The following is a 19,903-nucleotide window of genomic DNA, read 5'->3' on the forward strand; positions in this document are numbered from 1 at the left end:
GTCGTGAGGGAGTTTGTTCCACCATTGGGGGGGCCAGAGCAGCGAACAGTTTTGACTGGGCTGAGCGGGACCTGTACTTCCTCAGTGGTAGGGAGGCGAGCAGGCCAGAGGTGGCTGAACGCAGTGCCCTTGTTTGGGTGTAGGGCCTGATCAGAGCCTGGAGGTACTGAGGTGCCGTTCCCCGCACAGCTCCGTAGGCAAGCACCATGGTCTTGTAGCGGATGCGAGCTTCAACTGGAAGCCAGTGGAGAGAGCGGAGGAGCGGGGTGACGTGAGAGAACTTGGGAAGGTTGAACACCAGACGGGCTGCGGCGTTCTGGATGAGTTGTAGGGGTTTAATGGCACAGGCAGGGAGCCCAGCCAACAGCGAGTTGCAGTAATCCAGACGGGAGATGACAAGTGCCTGGATTAGGACCTGCGCCGCTTCCTGTGTGAGGCAGGGTCGTACTCTGCGGATGTTGTAGAGCATGAACCTACAGGAACGGGCCACCGCCTTGATGTTAGTTGAGAACGACAGGGTGTTGTCCAGGATCACGCCAAGGTTCTTAGCGCTCTGGGAGGACACAATGGAGTTGTCAACCGTGATGGCGAGATCATGGAATGGGCAGTCCTTCCCCGGGAGGAAGAGCAGCTCCGTCTTGCCGAGGTTCAGCTTGAGGTGGTGATCCGTCATCCACACTGATATGTCTGCCAGACATGCAGAGATGCGATTCGCCACCTGGTCATCAGAAGGGGGAAAGGAGAAGATTAATTGTGTGTCGTCTGCATAGCAATGATAGGAGAGACCATGTGAGGTTATGACAGAGCCAAGTGACTTGGTGTATAGCGAGAATAGGAGAGGGCCTAGAACAGAGCCCTGGGGGACACCAGTGGTGAGAGCGCGTGGTGAGGAGACAGATTCTCGCCACCTGGTAGGAGCGACCTGTCAGGTCGCGCGGGCCGCGCCGGAGATGCCCAACTCGGAGAGGGTGGAGAGGAGGATCTGATGGTTCACAGTATCGAAGGCAGCCGATAGGTCTAGAAGGATGAGAGCAGAGGAGAGAGAGTTAGCTTTAGCAGTGCGGAGCGCCTCCGTGATACAGAGAAGAGCAGTCTCAGTTGAATGACTAGTCTTGAAACCTGACTGATTTGGATCAAGAAGGTCATTCAGAGAGAGATAGCGGGAGAGCTGGCCAAGGACGGCACGTTCAAGAGTTTTGGAGAGAAAAGAAAGGGATACTGGTCTGTAGTTGTTGACATCGGAGGGATCGAGTGTAGGTTTTTTCAGAAGGGGTGCAACTCTCGCTCTCTTGAAGACAGAAGGGACGTAGCCAGCGGTCAGGGATGAGTTGATGAGCGAGGTGAGGTAAGGGAGAAGGTCTCCGGAAATGGTCTGGAGAAGAGAGGAGGGGATAGGGTCAAGCGGGCAGGTTGTTGGGCGGCCGGCCGTCACAAGACGCGAGATTTCATCTGGAGAGAGAGGGGAGAAAGAGGTCAGAGCACAGGGTAGGGCAGTGTGAGCAGAACCAGCGGTGTCACTTGACAGCAAACGAGGATCGGATGTCGTCGACCTTCTTTTCAAAATGGTTGACGAAGTCATCTGCAGAGAGGGAGGAGGGGGGGGGGATTCAGGAGGGAGGAGAAGGTGGCAAAGAGCTTCCTAGGGTTAGAGGCAGATGCTTGGAATTTAGAGTGGTAGAAAGTGGCTTTAGCAGCAGAGACAGAGGAGGAAAATGTAGAGAGGAGGGAGTGAAAGGATGCCAGGTCCGCAGGGAGGCGAGTTTTCCTCCATTTCCGCTCGGCTGCCCGGAGCCCTGGTCAGTTTTATATCTTTATGTTTGAAGCCTGAAATGTGGCAAAAGGTCGCAAAGTTCCAGGGGGCCGAATACTTTCGCAAGGCACTGTATATATACACAGTGTGGGCCATTTGTTTGTGATAATGTGAATGGGATCAAATTTGGTTTATATATAGACACCATATAATTTAAAACAGTTTGTTTTATTTAAAATTATACACAAGAGAAGATGTTGCCCAGAACAAATTAATGTACAAACATTATATCAATTAAATTCAACAGTTATTAAAATAAATTAATCAATGACTAAAACAATGCATCTAGCATTCAAAGACAATTTAATAAACACTAGTCAATTCATAGCCTGTTTATCATTAAACAAATCGTGTTTGGTAATATCAAAATAATCCACCGAAACTAATGCTGAAAACTGATCATCTTATCATCGTTATCTTTAACAGTGCATTCAAAAAGTATTCAACCCCCTAGACTTTTTCCACCTTTTGTTACATTACAGCATTATTATAAAATGTATTAAATTGTTTGTTTTTCCCTCAATTGTTAGGCATTTTATGAAGAATGACTAAACAATATCTACATTTAAAAAGAACTAGAACTAATTAAACTCTACCCTGTTTTACAATATCTGATTAATAATGTTAGTTCCTAAGAAAGAGATTATGTAGCATGGATAAGGGGTAATTGGAAATTATAACCATTGTGTAGGAAGGAATGTGTGTGTGTGTCTTAAGTAAGCAAAGACGGTCATTAACCTATGTTTGAACCGACTCAACTATAACTGTGGCGATCAAATAAGACAGCGAGAGCCTCTCCAGGTTTTCCGTTATCTGGAACTGTCTGTTAAGTAGTGATAGATAATGGTGAGACTTCAGAAGCTAATCTAGATATAGTGTGTGTCTTGAGTGTGCGCTAGGTTGGAATGAACTTTTGAACCTGCTTTGTCTTGGTCGAGAGGAGGAAAGACATTTTAAACCCCATGACGTCATAGGTTTATATAAGCTGTTATACATGGTTCTATGGACAGCACACTCCGAGAATAAATGCTATTGGCTAATTTTTGATAAAATAGACAGGGACCAGTCTATGAAAATAAGGATCTTACAAATTCTTAGAAACCGACAGTGATTTTAATTGAATTGGTTAATGAACACATATAGGAATTGTAAAATTCCCATGACATCAATCTACATAAAACACCCCAAAATTACAATGTAAAAACAGTTTTTTTTGCAAACATTGTCTTAGCTGTGTGCTTAGAGTCATTGTCCTGTTGGAAAGTGGACCAGTGTGAGGTTCTAAGAACTGTGGAGCAGGTTTTCATCAAGGAGCTCTCTGTACTTTGCTCCGTTCAACTTTTCCCTCGATCCTGACTAGTCTCCCAGTCCCTGCCGTTGAAAAGCATACCCACAGCATGATGCTGTCACCACCATGCTTCACTATGCTCTGACATGCACTGTCAACTGTGGGACCTTATATAGACTGGTGTGTGCCTGTTTGAATTGAATTTACCAAGTGGACTCCAATCAAGTTGTTGAAACATCACAAGGATACTTCATGGAAACAGCATGCACCTGAGAACAATTGAGTCTCCATAGTAAATGGTATGAATACTTATTTATTATTTGCCCCCAAAAAATCAAACTGTTTTCAATTTGTCATTATGGGCTTTGTGTGTAGATTGAGGAATTTTTGTAACAAAATGTGGTAAAAGTCCAGGGGTCTGAATAATTATTTAGCACTGAGTATACAAAATATTAGGAACACCATCCTAATATTGAGTTGCAATCCCCTTTGTCCTCAGAACAGCCTCAATTCGTCAGGCCATGGACTCCACATGGTGTGGAAAGAAACCCACAGGGATGCTGGGCCATGATGACTCCAATGCTTTCCACAGTTGTGTCGGGTTGGCTGGGAGTGGATATCTACTCTGAATAGCTCGTTCCATCTCCTCCCACAGATGCACAATTGGATTGAGATCTGGTGACTCGGCAGGCCCATGGAACCATTCCTGGACTAGCCTTGTGGCATGTGGCATAATCCTGCAGAAAACATTAATTTGCAGCTGGATACATTGCTGCCATAAAGGGATGGACCTGATTGGAAATTATGTTTAGACATCCTGTGGTATTAATACATTGCTCCACAATTATCAAGGCTCCCAATGTGTGCCCTGAAAACACACCCCACAGCATCACTGCCAGCCTACAATGATGACACACGGCATGGATGCATGTACTCATGGTCTTCTCCATAGCCTAGTCTTCCCATCAGCATGACACAGCAGAAACTGGGATTATCTAGAACAGCGGTTCCCAAAATGTTTATAGTCCCGTAACCCTTCAAACATTCAACCTCCAGCTGCATACCCTCTAGCAACAGGGTCAGCGTGCTCTCAAATATTGTTAGCCTGTCACACACACACACCACACACACACACACTATACAATACATTTATTAAACGTAAGAATGAGTGTGAGTTTGTCACTTTACACAAGCCTGGTTGTGACAAAAGCTCTTATAGGACTAGGGCACAAATAATAATAATAATCAATTTGGCTCTTTATTTAGCAATTTTACATATAAAACCTTACTTGCTCATTGAAAATTGTGAATAACTCACCACAGGATAATGAGAAGGGTTTGCTTGAAAGGATTCACATAACTCTGCAATGTTGGGTTTTATTGGAGAGAGTCTGTCTTAAATCCTTTTCCACACACAGTCTGTGCCTGTATTTAGTTTTTATGCTAGCGAGGGCCGAGAATCCACTCTCACATAGGTACGTGGTTCCAAAGGGCATCAGTGTCTTAACAGCGTGATTTGCCAAGGCAGGCTCCTCTGAGCACAGCCCAATCCAGAAATCTGGCATTAGCTTCTGATTAAATTACATTTTCACAGAACCGCATGTTGCAATTTTGATGAGGCTCTCTTGTTCAGATATCGGTAAGTGGACTGGAGGCAGGGCATGAAAGGGATAACGAATCTAGTTTGTGTCATCCGTTTCAGGAAAGTACCTGCGTATTTGCACACCAAACTAATTCAGGTGCTTCGCTAGATCACATTCAACATTTTCAGTAAGCTTGAGTTCATTTGCACACAAAAAAAAATCATACAATGATGAAAAGACCTGTGTGTGTCGTGGAAAATCGGTTCAAATATGACACTTGCAATAACTTGTGAAATCAAATAGGCTTTTAATACAAAGTATAACAAGCCGGAGTGGTCCGCAGAACACACACCGCTTCCCAGAGCCCCGGCTCCTGTATTTATACACATATAGCATATGGGTCCAACCCATATGCAGATAAACATACTTCCCCTAATTCTTCTGCCACCATTATCTTTCTAGTTCAGGCTTCCTGCTTGTTCACGCCCAATAACGCCCATATCTGCTTTTCGTCAGATTATAATGGTGGCAAGACCCTTGCTTTGTCCTAAAAATAAGATACATTCCTCTATTCTATAGGCTTGCTTTGTCCCTGCACTTAGCTTAATGCGTTCCTTTGTTTGTGTGTTCATATCTAGGATCAGCAGACTATGTGTCTCCTCTGTACTAAAAATACTATACATTCCTCTATTCTATAGGCCTGTGCTTTGACCTCCTGTCCTATACAATAGACAATGCATTTTACCAGAATGGCAAATACACTCTAACTGTATCTTTCTCTTGTGGTACAGTATTATGTTCCTCCCTATATGTACATCTTTTTCCCACATGTGTTGTTCATGTTAACCAAAGGTCCCAATTTTCACTGTAGTAGTGTCGGGAGCAACAGGTTGCACGCACGTTACCACTCCACCATGTCTCCCTGTCATGGCTTTCGCGCCATCAGTACAGATACCAACACATCTTGACCACCTAAGTCCATTTGATGTCACAAAACTGTCCAGTACTTTTTAAAGATATCCTGTTGTTCTGGTTTCCAGAAGAGGATGTCTTCCTTAATTGACCCGCCAAAAACGTAACAGACATACAGTGGGGAGAACAAGTATTTGATAACCTGCAAAATCAGCAGTGTTTCCTACTTAAGCATGTAGAGATCTGTATTTTTTTATCATAGGTACACTTCAACTGTGAGAGACGGAATCTAAAACAAAAATCCAGAAAATCACATTGTATGATTTTTAAGTAATTAATTTGCATTTTATTGCATGACATAAGTATTTGATCACCTACCAACGAGTAAGAATTCCAGCTCTCACAGACCTGTTAGTTTCTTTAAGAAGCTCTCCTGTTCTCCACTCATTACCTGTATTAACTGCACCTGTTTGAACTCGTTACATGTATAAAAGACACCTGTCCACACACTCAATCAAACAGACTCCAACCTCTCCACAATGGCCAAGACCAGAGAGCTGTGTAAGGACGTCAGGGATAAAATTGTTGACCTACACAAGGCTGGGATGGGCTACAGGACAATAGGCAAGCAGCTTGGTGAGAAGGCAACAACTGTTGGCGCCATTATTAGAAAATGGAAGAAGTTCAAGATGACGGTCAATCTCTCTCGGTCTGGGGCTCCATGCAAGATCTCACCTCATGGGGCACCAATGATCATGAGGAAGGTGAGGGATCAGCCCAGAACTACACGGCAGGACCTGGTCAATGACCTGAAGAGAGCTGGGACCACAATCTCAAAGAAAACCATTAGTAACACACTACGCCGTCATGGATTAAAATCCTGCAGCATACGCAAGGTCCCCCTGCTCAAGCCAGCGCATGTCCAGGCCTGTCTAAAGTTTGCCAATGACCATCTGGATGATCCAGAGGAGGAATGGGAGAAGGTCATGTGGTCTGATGAGACAAAAATATAGCTTTTTGGTCTAAACTCCACTTGCCGTGTTTGGAGGAAGAAGGATGAGTACAACCCCAAGAACACCATCCTAACCGTGAAGCATGGAGGTGGAAACATCATTCTTCGGGGATGCTTTTCTGCAAAGGGGACAGGACGACTGCACCGTATTGAGGGGAGGATGGATGGGGTCATGTATCGCGAGATCTTGGCCAACAACCTCCTTCCCTCAGTAAGAGCGTCGAAGATGGGTCATGGCTGGGCCTTCCAGCATGACAATGACCCGAAACACACAGCCAGGGCAACTAAGGAGTGGCTCCGTAAGAAGCATCTCAAGGTCCTGGAGTGGCCTAGCCAGTCTCCAGACCTGAACCCAATAGAAAATCTTTGGAGGGAGCTGAAAGTCCGTATTGCCCAGCGACAGCCCCGAAACCTGAAGGATCTGGAGAAGGTCTGTATGGAGGAGTGGGCCAAAATCCCTGATGCAGTGTGTGCAAACCTGGTCAAGAACTACAGGAAACGTATGATCTCTGTAATTGCAAACAAAGGTTTCTATAACAAATATTAAGTTCTGCTTTTCTGATGTATCAAATACTTATGTCATGCAATAAAATGCTAATTAATTACTTACATTTTACACAGTCAGAGCAGGAGTAAGGCTTCTCTCCCGTGTGTATACGTTCATGTTGTTTTAAGGTGCACCGTTGGGAGAACCTCACCCCACAGTCAAAGCAGGAGTAAGGCTTCTCTCCTGTGTGTGTTCTCTGGTGTACTTTTAGCTCAGTTGATGTTGTGAAGCATTTTACACATTCAGAGCAGGGGTATGGCTTCAGTCCTGTATGTCTACGTTTATGTGTTTTTAAGTTGCACAGTAGAGAGAAACTCTTTCCACAGTCAGAGCAGGAATAAGGCTTCACTCCTGTATGTATATGTTCATGTGTTTTTAAGTTGCACAGTAGAGAGAAACTCGTTCCACAGTCAGAGCAGGAGTAAGGCTTCTCTCCTGTGTGTGTTCTCTGATGAACTTCTAGATGAGCAGATGTTGTGAAGCATTTTACACAGTCAGAGCAGGAGTACGGCTTCTCTCCAGTGTGCAATCTCCGATGAACTGTCAGAGACCCTGCTGTTGTGAATCTCTTCCCACAGTCAGAGCAGGGATACAGATTCTTTCCTATGTGTATTTTCATGTGTATTTTTAGCTTTGATAGAATTGGGAAAAGCTCCTCACAATGTGGGCAGTGGTGAGACCTCTTAGCTCTGTGATCTTCCTGCTGCTGTTGCTCTCTGGATGTAGATAATGTCTCAACATGGTCTCCTGTGCGAACAACATCAGACGAACCAGTCAGTTGGTGTGATATACATGTCAATAATATGTATTGTATGTAGCCATTATTACATCAGCAGTTATCACAAAGTGCTTAACAGAAACCCAGCCTCAATCCACAAAGAGCAAGCAATGTAGATATAAAAAGCAAAGTGGCCACGAAAAACTCCCCAGAAAGCAGGAACCTAGGAAGAAACGTAGAGAGGAACCAGGCTCAGAGGGGGGGCCAGTCCTCTTCTGCTGTACCAGGTGACATACACGGCTCAAAAAAATAAAGGGAACACTTAAACAACACAATGTAACTCCAAGTCAATCACACTTCTGTGAAATCAAACTGTCCACTTAGGAAGCAACACTGATTGACAAGGAGGAGGAGATCCCTCAGGAGACCATCCGCCACCTCATCAGGAGCATGCCCAGGCGTTGTAGGGAGGTCATACACACTACGGAGCCTCATTTGGACTTGTTTTAAGGACATTACATCAAAGTTGGATCAGCCTGTAGTGTGGTTTTCCACTTTAATTTTGAGTGTGACTCCAAATCCAGACCGCCATGGGTTGATAAATTAGATTTCCATTGATCATTTTTGTGTGATTTTGTTGTCAGCACATTCAACTATGTATTTCATTCATTCAGATCTAGGATGTGTTATTTTAATGTTCCCTTTATTTTTTTTAGGAGTGTATGTATTCATATCAGTAGGCTGTACAATGCAGGTGAAAACAACTATTCTAAAAGTGGGTAGGAGATGAAAGCTAAAAAGGGGCTTGTCATCCTCCACTCACAATGGTTAGTAACTACACAGACTAATTTCATAGAACCTTAAAACACTGGTAGTTTGTCTACTTCACTTCTTTAGTCTGCTCTCTGATCACTCCAAATAACCCAGTGAATAAAACAAATGCTGGCAATACTGGTGTCAAACCATGCAAACAGTTCATCATGAAACAGTTCTACTGCAACTTTTCATACACATTGGGAAGTTGGAATGAACAACAAACTTAGTTAGATAGAACCTGCTCTTACCATGAGAAACAGATTTCCCAATCTTCTCCTCTTCTTCATCTTTAATGTTGACATTCAGCTCCAGTGTTTGACTGCAGTCTTCCAGCTTCACTGATGCCATCTCTGGATCCTGCAGTGAAAACTGAGCTCCACTGTCACAATCAGGACCCAGTGACTGTAGGTTTCTACTCAGTGTGGAAGGAGAGAGGCAGGCTGGGGTCTGTCCTCACTGTTGATGTTACCGGCCTCAGACTTAATCTGAGTCGGTCTGTAGTAATAAAGAGAAATGGACACAAAAGTTAGTATTGACAGTTATGGCACTTTATTCTCTAAAACTATATTAAATCAGGTCGCTAAACATTGACAACAAACCATTTTTAAAATTTCCCATTAGACAAAGTTCACACTTTAAATTACACAACGTAAGTACACAGAACCTATAGTAGATTTCCCAAATTCACATAAATGACTCCAAAACCATTTAGTACAAGGTTGCAGCTGTTTTAGGCAGCACTATTCACCTGCATAATCTAGATGGTGGGATTAAAGACATTTACAAACCATAGAACCCAATTTGAAGAAGGCAATGCTCTGATTGGCTGATTGCTGCTAACCCATAGGAATCCCCATGTAACAGGGTTATATTGGTGATTCCCCTTGCCACTTTATTGTTAAGCCAATGGGTTTTTGGTTTTAGGTTTTAGTTTTGTCTTGCCTTCGCCTACTCAACATGGCATCTTATTGGCTGGTTTGCGTAGCTTGCTTACGAGGGGGGATGTTCCAGTTAGAATCGTCCCAGTGAACAAGCACCAAACCAGCGGTAAGTTGTTGGTTGCAAAGCACCGTACGTCAAAAGTGATTTTATACTCCCAAGTGATGATTTAAATGTACAATTTATATAAATTTGTTTGTAAAAGTTATTTGAACATCACACAAGATGCAGCGTTTTTGGTGCATATTTGTTATGCATTTTGTTGTAGAGAATTCCAGCTAATACTAGTTAGGAACTTACTGTGTCTGGTGAGTATATTGTATATTTTGTACAGTGCGTGAGTGCAGAGTTGGATGGTGAGCTGTGCATTGCATGACGTGCAATTTTGTGCTGTTTCTATCAGAATAAAGCTCCATGACTGGTGCTGTTGGAGCTCGTGTCGATGATTGATTGTACACAACGCAAGAAGAGTACTGTTACACCCACACAGTTGACTACTAAATGGTAGAAGCCCTCAGTGGCAATGCCCATCCTAAAACGAGGAATCGTTGTCCCAAAGGTGGGAAGGCAGGGGGACAAGCTTAGGTCCAAAACAAGCCAATAGAAAAGCATTGGCATTTTCCTCTAGGATTTACACACACCAAGCACCTCCCCCTGCCTCTCTGGCAAGCGGTTTCAACTAGCTATTTACATTTGTGGTTTGGTCCAAAATAATGGTTCATATTGACACCAAAACACATTGAGACATTATTTTACTGTAATAGAGGAGAAGTTACCTTTTCTATCAATGCCCTTTTTATGTCTCAACTACTCAGATTGAGAGCAGAGTTACACTACTAAACGGGAGTATCAATGAACATTTATTCTGGATAATGAATGCTAGAATTAGTACTGCTAGCAGTATTTTAGCCAAATACTATTATAATAGTTCTCTAGTCTGTTTTTATAAATGTGCAATAAGCATAAAACAATTATACAAAAGCTATTGGCAACTCGTTCTCATTTTGAGCTACAAGGTTGGCCACTTGATTTAACATCTGAACAAGGTGGACAGGCTAACATGCTTTTCAAACAGTTGGAGACAGAATGGTGTGTTCATAACAATTCAACTGTTCAACCTTGTTAGCAAATAGATCCAAGTTGACTAAATTTGTTATATAAAGATTAGCTGGCTAATCACTAGCACGTGGGCTTGAGAGACTGTTGATGAGACAGACCTGTGTTCATTTTCTATAGGCTAATGCCTGCTACAATAAGTTAGTACTTTTTTAACAAAGAGTCATTTTCATAGACAGAATTGAAAGCCCGATCAGTGATTATTGCAACAAAAAAGGTTAAACTATTTTGATAGCTTCGATCACGTGGACTGGGATATGTTCCGCATTGCTTCCAACAACAACATTGACGAATACGCTGATTCGGTGAGCGAGTTCATTAGAAAGTGCATTGACAATGTCGTTTCCATAGCAACGATTACAACATTCCCAAACCAGAAACTGTCGATTGATGGCAGCAATTTGCGTGAAACTGAAAGCGCGAACCACTGCTTTTAACCAGGGCAAGGTGCCCGGAAACATGACCGAATACAAACAGTGTAGCTATTCCCTCCGCAAGGCAATCAACCAAGCTAAGCGTCATTATAGAGACAAAGTAGAGTCACAATTCAATGGCTCAGACACAAGAGGTATATGGCAGGGTCTACAGTCAATCACAGATTACAAAAAGAAAACCAGCCCCGTCACGGACCAGGATGTCTTGCTCCCAGGCAGACGAAATAACTTTTTGCCCGCTTTGAGGACAATACAGCGCCACTGACACGGCCCGCAACCAAAACCTGCGGACACTAAAACATTTAAACGTGTTAACCCTCGCAAGGTTGCAGGCCCAGACGGCATCCCCAGCCGCGTCATCAAAGCATGCGCAGACCAGCTGACTGGTGTGTTTACGGACATATTCAATCAATCCTTATCCCAGTCTGCTGTTCCCACATGTTTCAAGAGGGTCACCATCGTCCCTGTTCCCAAGAAAGCTAAGGTAACTGAGCTAAGCGACTACCGCCCCGTAGCACTCACTTCCGTCATCATGAAGTGCTTTGAGAGACTAGTCAAGGACCATATTACCTCCACCCTACCTGACACCCTAGACCGACTCCAATTTGCTTACCGCCCAAATAGGTCCACAGACGACGCAAATCTCTACCTGCCCTCCAGGACACCCACACCACCCGATGTCACAGGAAGGCCATAAAGATCATCAAGGACAACAACCACCCGAGCCACTGCCTGTTCACCCCGCTATCATCCAGAAGGCGAGGTCAGTACAGGTACATCACAGCAGGGACCGAGAGACTGAAAAACAGCTTCTATCTCAAGGCCATCAGACTGTTAAACAACCACCACTAACATTGAGTGGCTGCTGCCAACACACTGACTCAACTCCAGCCACTTTAATAATGGGAATTGATGGAAATGTATGTAAAATATATCACTAGCCACTTTAAACAATGCTACTTAATATAATGTTTACATACCCTACATTACTCATCTCATATGTATATACTGTACTCGATACCATCTACTGCATCTTGCCTATGCCGTTCTGTACCATCACTCATTCATATTTTTATGTACATATTCTTTATCCCTTTACACTTGTTTGTATATAAGGTAGTAGTTTTGGAATTGTTAGATTACTCGTTGGATATTACTGCATTGTCAGAACTAGAAGCACAAGCATTTCGCTACACTCACATTAACATCTGCTAACCATGTGTATGTGACCAATAACATCTGCTAACCATGTGTATGTGACCAATAACATCTGCTAACCATGTGTATGTGACCAATAACATCTGCTAACCATGTGTATGTGACCAATAACATCTGCTAACCATGTGTATGTGACCAATAACATCTGCTAACCATGTGTATGTGACCAATAACATCTGCTAACCATGTGTATGTGACCAATAACATCTGCTAACCATGTGTATGTGACAATTAACATCTGCTAACCATGTGTATGTGACAAATAACATCTGCTAACCATGTGTATGTGACAAATAACATCTGCTAACCATGTGTATGTGACCAATAACATCTGCTAACCATGTGTATGTGACCAATAACATCTGCTAACCATGTGTATGTGACAAATAACATATGCTAACCATGTGTATGTGACCAATAACATCTGCTAACCATGTGTATGTGACCAATAACATCTGCTAACCATGTGTATGTGACAAATAACATCTGCTAACCATGTGTATGTGACCAATAACATCTGCTAACCATGTGTATGTGACCAATAACATCTGCTAACCATGTGTATGTGACCAATAACATCTGCTAACCATGTGTATGTGACAATTAACATCTGCTAACCATGTGTATGTGACAAATAACATCTGCTAACCATGTGTATGTGACCAATAACATCTGCTAACCATGTGTGTGACAAATAACATCTGCTAACCATGTGTATGTGACCAATAACATCTGCTAACCATGTGTATGTGACCAATAACATCTGCTAACCATGTGTATGTGACCAATAACATCTGCTAACCATGTGTATGTGACAAATAACATCTGCTAACCATGTGTATGTGACCAATAACATCTGCTAACCATGTGTATGTGACCAATAACATCTGCTAACCATGTGTATGTGACAAATAACATCTGCTAACCATGTGTATGTGACAAATAACATCTGCTAACCATGTGTATGTGACAAATAACATTTGATTTAAATGATTAGTGGGTGTCATGTTGTGGAAGGCTTATATTTAGCCTCATGTATAACTTCACAAGCCCTGAATTCATTAGATTATTGACTGTTAGAAATGCAGTGTATTCAACCTTTAACAAGGCTCATTTATGAAACTAAACTGAATCACCCTAAACTGATATTTATGTATGTGACCTAGAATAAACTGAGATATTTATGGTGAATCTAGAATCTAAACTGAGATATTTATGGTGAATCACCTAGAATCTAAACTGAGATATTTATGTGACCTAGAATCTAAACTGAGATATTTATGGTGAATCACCTAGAATCTAAACCATGTGAGATATTTATGGTGAATCACTAAACTGAGATATTTATGGTGAATCACCTAGAATCTAAACTGAGATATTTATGGTGAATCACCTAGAATCTAAACTGAGATATTTATGGTGAATCACCTAGAATCTAAACTGAGATATTTATGGTGAATCACCTAGCTAAACTGAGATATTTATGGTGAATCATGAATCTAAACTGAGATATTTATGTGACCTAGAATCTAAACTGAGATATTTATGGTGAATCTAGAATCTAAACTGAGATATTTATGGTGAATCACCTAGTGAGATATTTATGTGACCTAGAATCTAAACTGAGATATTTATGGTGAATCTAGAATCTAAACTGAGATATTTATGGTGAATCACCTAGAAACTAAACTGAGATATTTATGGTGAATCACCTAGAATCTAAACTGAGATATTTATGGTGAATCACCTAGAATCTAAACTGAATCACCTAGAATCTAAACTGAGATATTTATGGTGAATCACCTAGAATCTAAACTGAGATATTTATGGTGAATCACCTAGAATCTAAACTGAGATATTTATGGTGAATCACCTAGAATCTAACTGAGATATTTATGGTGAATCACCTAGAATCTAAACTGAGATATTTATGGTGAATCACCTAGAAACTAAACTGAGATATTTATGGTGAATCACCTAGAATAATCTAAACTGAGATATTTATGGTGAATCACCTAGAATCTAAACTGAGATATTTATGGTGAATCACCTAGAATCTAAACTGAGATATTTATGGTGAATCACCTGAATCTAAACTGAGATATTTATGGTGAATCACCTAGAATTGAATCACCTAATCTAAACTCAGATATTTATGGTGAATCACCTAGAATCTAAACTGAGATATTTATGGTGAATCACCTAGAATCTAAACTGAGATATTTATGGTGAATCACCTAGAATCTAAACTCATTATGGTGAATTATCTAAACTGAGATATTTATGACTGAATTAGAAATCTAAACTGAGATATTTATGGTGAATCACCTAGAATCTAAACTAGAAATCTAAACTGAGATATTTATGGTGAATCACCTAGAATCTAAACTGAGATATTTATGGTGAATCACCTAGAATCTAAACTGAGATATTTATGGTGAATCACCTAGAAACTAAACTGAGATATTTATGGTGAATCACCTAGAATCTAAACTGAGATATTTATGGTGAATCACCTAGAATCTAAACTGAGATATTTATGGTGAATCACCTAGAATCTAAACTGAGATATTTATGGTGAATCACCTAGAATCTAAACTGAGATATTTATGGTGAATCACCTAGAATCTAAACTGAGATATTTATGGTGAATCACCTAGAATCTAAACTGAGATATTTATGGTGAATCACCTAGAATCTAAACTGAGATATTTATGGTGAATCACCTAGAATCTAAACTGAGATATTTATGGTGAATCACCTAGAATCTAAACTGAGATATTTATGGTGAATCACCTAGAATCTAAACTGAGATATTTATGGTGAATCACCTAGAATCTAAACTGAGATATTTATGGTGAATCACCTAGAATCTAAACTGAGATATTTATGGTGAATCACCTAGAATCTAAACTGAGATATTTATGGTGAATCACCTAGAATCTAAACTGAGATATTTATGGTGAATCACCTAGAATCTCTGAGAATATTTATGGTGAATCACCTAGAATCTAAACTGAGATATTTATGGTGAATCTAGAGAACTAAACTGAGATATTTATGGTGAATCACCTAGAATCTAAACTGAGATATTTATGGTGAATCACCTAGAATCTAAACTGATATTTAGAATCATTTACTGAGATATTTGAATCACCTAGAATCTAAACTGAGATATTTATGGTGAATCACCTAGAATCTAAACTGAGATATTTATGGTGAATCACCTAGAATCTAAACTGAGATATTTATGGTGAATCACCTAGAATCTAAACTGAGATATTTATGGTGAATCACCTAGAAACTAAACTGAGATATTTATGGTGAATCACCTAGAATCTAAACTGAGATATTTATGGTGAATCACCTAGAATCTAAACTGAGATATTTATGGTGAATCACCTAGAATCTAAACTGAGATATTTATGGTGAATCACCTAGAATCTAAACTGAGATATTTATGGTGAATCACCTAGAATCTAAACTGAGATATTTATGGTGAATCACCTAGAATCTAAACTGAGATATTTATGGTGAATCACCTAGAATCTAAACTGAGATATTTATGGTGAATCACCTAGAAACTTGAAACTGAGATATTTATGGTGAATCACCTAGAATCTAAACTGAGATATTTATGGTGAATCACCTAGAATCTAAACTGAGATATTTATGGTGAATCACCTAGAATCTAAACTGAGATATTTATGGTGAATCACCTAGAATCTAAACTGAGATATTTATGGTGAATCACCTAGAATCTAAACTGAGATATTTATGGTGAATCACCTAGAATCTAAACTGAGATATTTATGGTGAATCACCTAGAATCTAAACTGAATCACCTAGAATCTAAACTGAGATATTTATGGTGAATCACCTAGAATCTAAACTGAGATATTTATGGTGAATCACCTAGAATCTAAACTGAGATATTTATGGTGAATCACCTAGAAACTAAACTGAGATATTTATGGTGAATCACCTAGAATCTAAACTGAGATATTTATGGTGAATCACCTAGAATCTAAACTGAGATATTTATGGTGAATCACCTAGAATCTAAACTGAGATATTTATGGTGAATCACCTAGAATCTAAACTGAGATATTTATGGTGAATCACCTAGAATCTAAACTGAGATATTTATGGTGAATCACCTAGAATCTAAACTGAGATATTTATGGTGAATGACCTAGAATCTAAACTGAGATATTTATGGTGAATCACCTAGAATCTAAACTGAGATATTTATGGTGAATCACCTAGAATCTAAACTGAGATATTTATGGTGAATCACCTAGAATCTAAACTGAGATATTTATGGAATCACCTAGAATCTGAGATATTTATGGTGAATCACCTAGAAACTAAACTGAGATATTTATGTGAATCACCTAGAATCTAAACTGAGATATTTATGGTGAATCACCTAGAATCTAAACTGAGATATTTATGGTGAATCACCTAGAATCTAAACTGAGATATTTATGGTGAATCACCTAGAATCTAAACTGAGATATTTATGGTGAATCACCTAGAATCTAAACTGAGATATTTATGGTGAATCACCTAGAATCTAAACTGAGATATTTATGGTGAATCACCTAGAATCTAAACTGAGATATTTATGGTGAATCACCTAGAATCTAAACTGAGATATTTATGGTGAATCACCTAGAATCTAAACTGAGATATTTATGGTGAATCACCTAGAATCTAAACTGAGATATTTATGGTGAATCACCTAGAAACTAAACTGAGATATTTATGGTGAATCATCTAGAATCTAAACTGAGATATTTATGGTGAATCACCTAGAATCTAAACTGAGATATTTATGGTGAATCACCTAGAATCTAAACTGAGATATTTATGGTGAATCACCTAGAATCTAAACTGAGATATTTATGGTGAATCACCTAGAATCTAAACTGAGATATTTATGGTGAATCACCTAGAATCTAAACTGAGATATTTATGGTGAATCACCTAGAATCTAAACTGAGATATTTATGGTGAATCACCTAGAATCTAAACTGAGATATTTATGGTGAATCACCTAGAATCTAAACTGAGATATTTATGGTGAATCACCTAGAATCTAAACTGAGATATTTATGGTGAATCACCTAGAATCTAAACTGAGATATTTATGGTGAATCACCTAGAATCTAAACTGAGATATTTATGGTGAATCACCTAGAATCTAAACTGAGATATTTATGGTGAATCACCTAGAAGTTTGAAAACTCAAGATAAAGCTGTATGATTTTTTGGTCCATATCGTCCAGCCCCAATGGAGAACATTAGAGAACATTAGCGTACAATACTTTATACTGTACTATACTCTGTACTGTTGTACTGAATTAAACTTTACTTTCCTGTACTCTGCTGTAGTGCTTTCAAATCTTGTGAAATTAGCTGTTTTCAATAACTTGTCCAGTGATTTTTTTGGTCGCCATTTAGAAAAAGTAAATACTAAATAGATCCAACAATTTCCCGCTCGGGTTAGTTAACATTTAACTAACTTGTGACGATAAAAAACAGCTGTGCGTAATGACGCACCGGGTATTCAGCAATCATCAATTATTCAAAAAACACTTCCTATCCTCATTTTTCAGGACTAAAGAAACTTTGACAAAAAATCTTTGGTCAGATGCGCCTGGATCAATGGAAACCTGTCTAATGAGGTCTGAGTGATTGGTTCAGATGTGGTGTATCCTACAGTGTCGGCCTATAACTTTATTTTATGAATGTCCATCCATGTGGAAGGCCTAGCGTTTGTAAAACAGCCAGTTGCATTGGCTTTATTAGTCCTGGTTCCTGTGACTAATCATGTTGTCTATTTAAGCGCTGAATAGGCCCTTCAGCTACCCACCTTAATTAGGAGTTATCCTGAGCCTTTTGGCAATGAGAATCAATGCAGTAACACAGTGGGAACTGCAAAAATATGTAATTTTCGCTATGATCATCTCATCAAAAATGTACAGAGAAACTTGAAACCACTGATGATCACGGCAATTTAGCTGACGGGGTTCAACTCCCGGACAACAGAGGTTTCAGAGTCCTGCAATAGAGCGGAGATGCTAATATTTGTGTAAACTCTACATAGTTGTGTTCTGTGGGTGTCACTGAGTAGACTGAACAATCCATAGGTAAGACTGTAGAGTGCAATATGAATGTCCAACACAAACAAAAGACCCTCCATACTCAACTGGTCGACCTCGGTCTGGATCCAGAGTGGGTCAATACGGACCACGGTCCAGATCGGGTCAATACGGCCCACGGTCCAGATCCAGATTGGGTCAATACGGACCACGGTCCAGATCCAGATCGGGTCAGACGGTCCAGATCCAGATCGGGTCAATACGGACCACGGTCCAGATCCAGATCGGGTCAATACGGACCACGGTCCAGATCCAGATCGGGTCAATACGGACCACGGTCCAGATCCAGAGCGGGTCAATACGGACCACGGTCCAGATCCAGAGCGGGTCAATACGGACCACGGTCCAGATCCAGACTGGGTCAATACGGACCACGGTCCAGATCCAGACTGGGTCAATACGGACCGGTTGTTTAGATTTTGGTATTGCAAGTTAGGGATTTGTTACAACGCCAACAACTGACAATATCCATCCGGACCTTTGCCACCTAAGGATATGTGTGTGACTGGACCTTCTGAAAAAGTACTGGAGAACCCCTGTAATAGACTGACTGGGAAGGTGATTTTTCACAGAAAGTCCTGCAATAAGAGCTAAGAAGCTAATATTTGTGTTAATTCTTGATAATAGTTTTCTGTTGGTGTCACCTGTTTCATGGGTGCACAATCCAACTCGTTTCATAAAGTCATAAGAATACAATGATGTGGTCTAATACTTGTTTTCCTGTTTACTTACTAAATAATTCGTTATTGTAATTCAATGTAAATTAAGTAACAACATTGTTTAGTAACAACCATGTTTAGCGTTATCTTGTCCAAATATGACATGATTCCACTATTTTGAATCAGTTTATCACTTTCAAAGAGGGACTTTTATTTTGAGTGCGAACCACAAATTCCACTATTGTTGCTAGCTTCACAAGCGGGTACCAGGCCTATGTCCAGCTGGAGGACGGAGATGTTGGCCACATTCAGATAGAAATTAATTATGTTGAACAAACATAAATATGAATGTCAGTTCTATTCAGAGGATTTCTATCTGCAACTTCCCCACAACGAACCTAAGCTAACGAACCTGCAAAGCCGAACAAATTAACGTGTTGTGGACCCCGCGCCGTGTGCTTTTTTAATCACATTCTTCACACACTCGGTTTGACACAAAACCTTTCCCAAACGTCATAATACCTTGAATGGTTTGTTATCTAACATGTCATGACGTTATTTCGATATTAGACTGTTTAAAAGTGATATTACATACCTGTAGTGATAAAGAAAAAAGGACAGCACAGCTCAGGCGTTTTGTTTATTCTAAAGAATTGTGTGCGTCTACCGGAACTTCCTGGT

The 19,903-nt window shown here is 40.3% G+C and overlaps 1 protein-coding gene across 1 annotated transcript in view; it reads right to left on the minus strand.

Annotated features, from left to right (window-relative positions):
* Positions 1 to 19,903, minus strand: part of LOC124021014 (gastrula zinc finger protein XlCGF26.1-like) — a 100,884-nt gene that overhangs the window by 14,961 nt on the left and 66,020 nt on the right. The gene's annotated exons all lie outside the window — the stretch shown is intronic.

Source organism: Oncorhynchus gorbuscha, unplaced genomic scaffold (genome assembly GCF_021184085.1).
Source record: "Oncorhynchus gorbuscha isolate QuinsamMale2020 ecotype Even-year unplaced genomic scaffold, OgorEven_v1.0 Un_scaffold_1021, whole genome shotgun sequence".
Taxonomy (NCBI): Eukaryota; Metazoa; Chordata; class Actinopteri; order Salmoniformes; family Salmonidae; genus Oncorhynchus; species Oncorhynchus gorbuscha.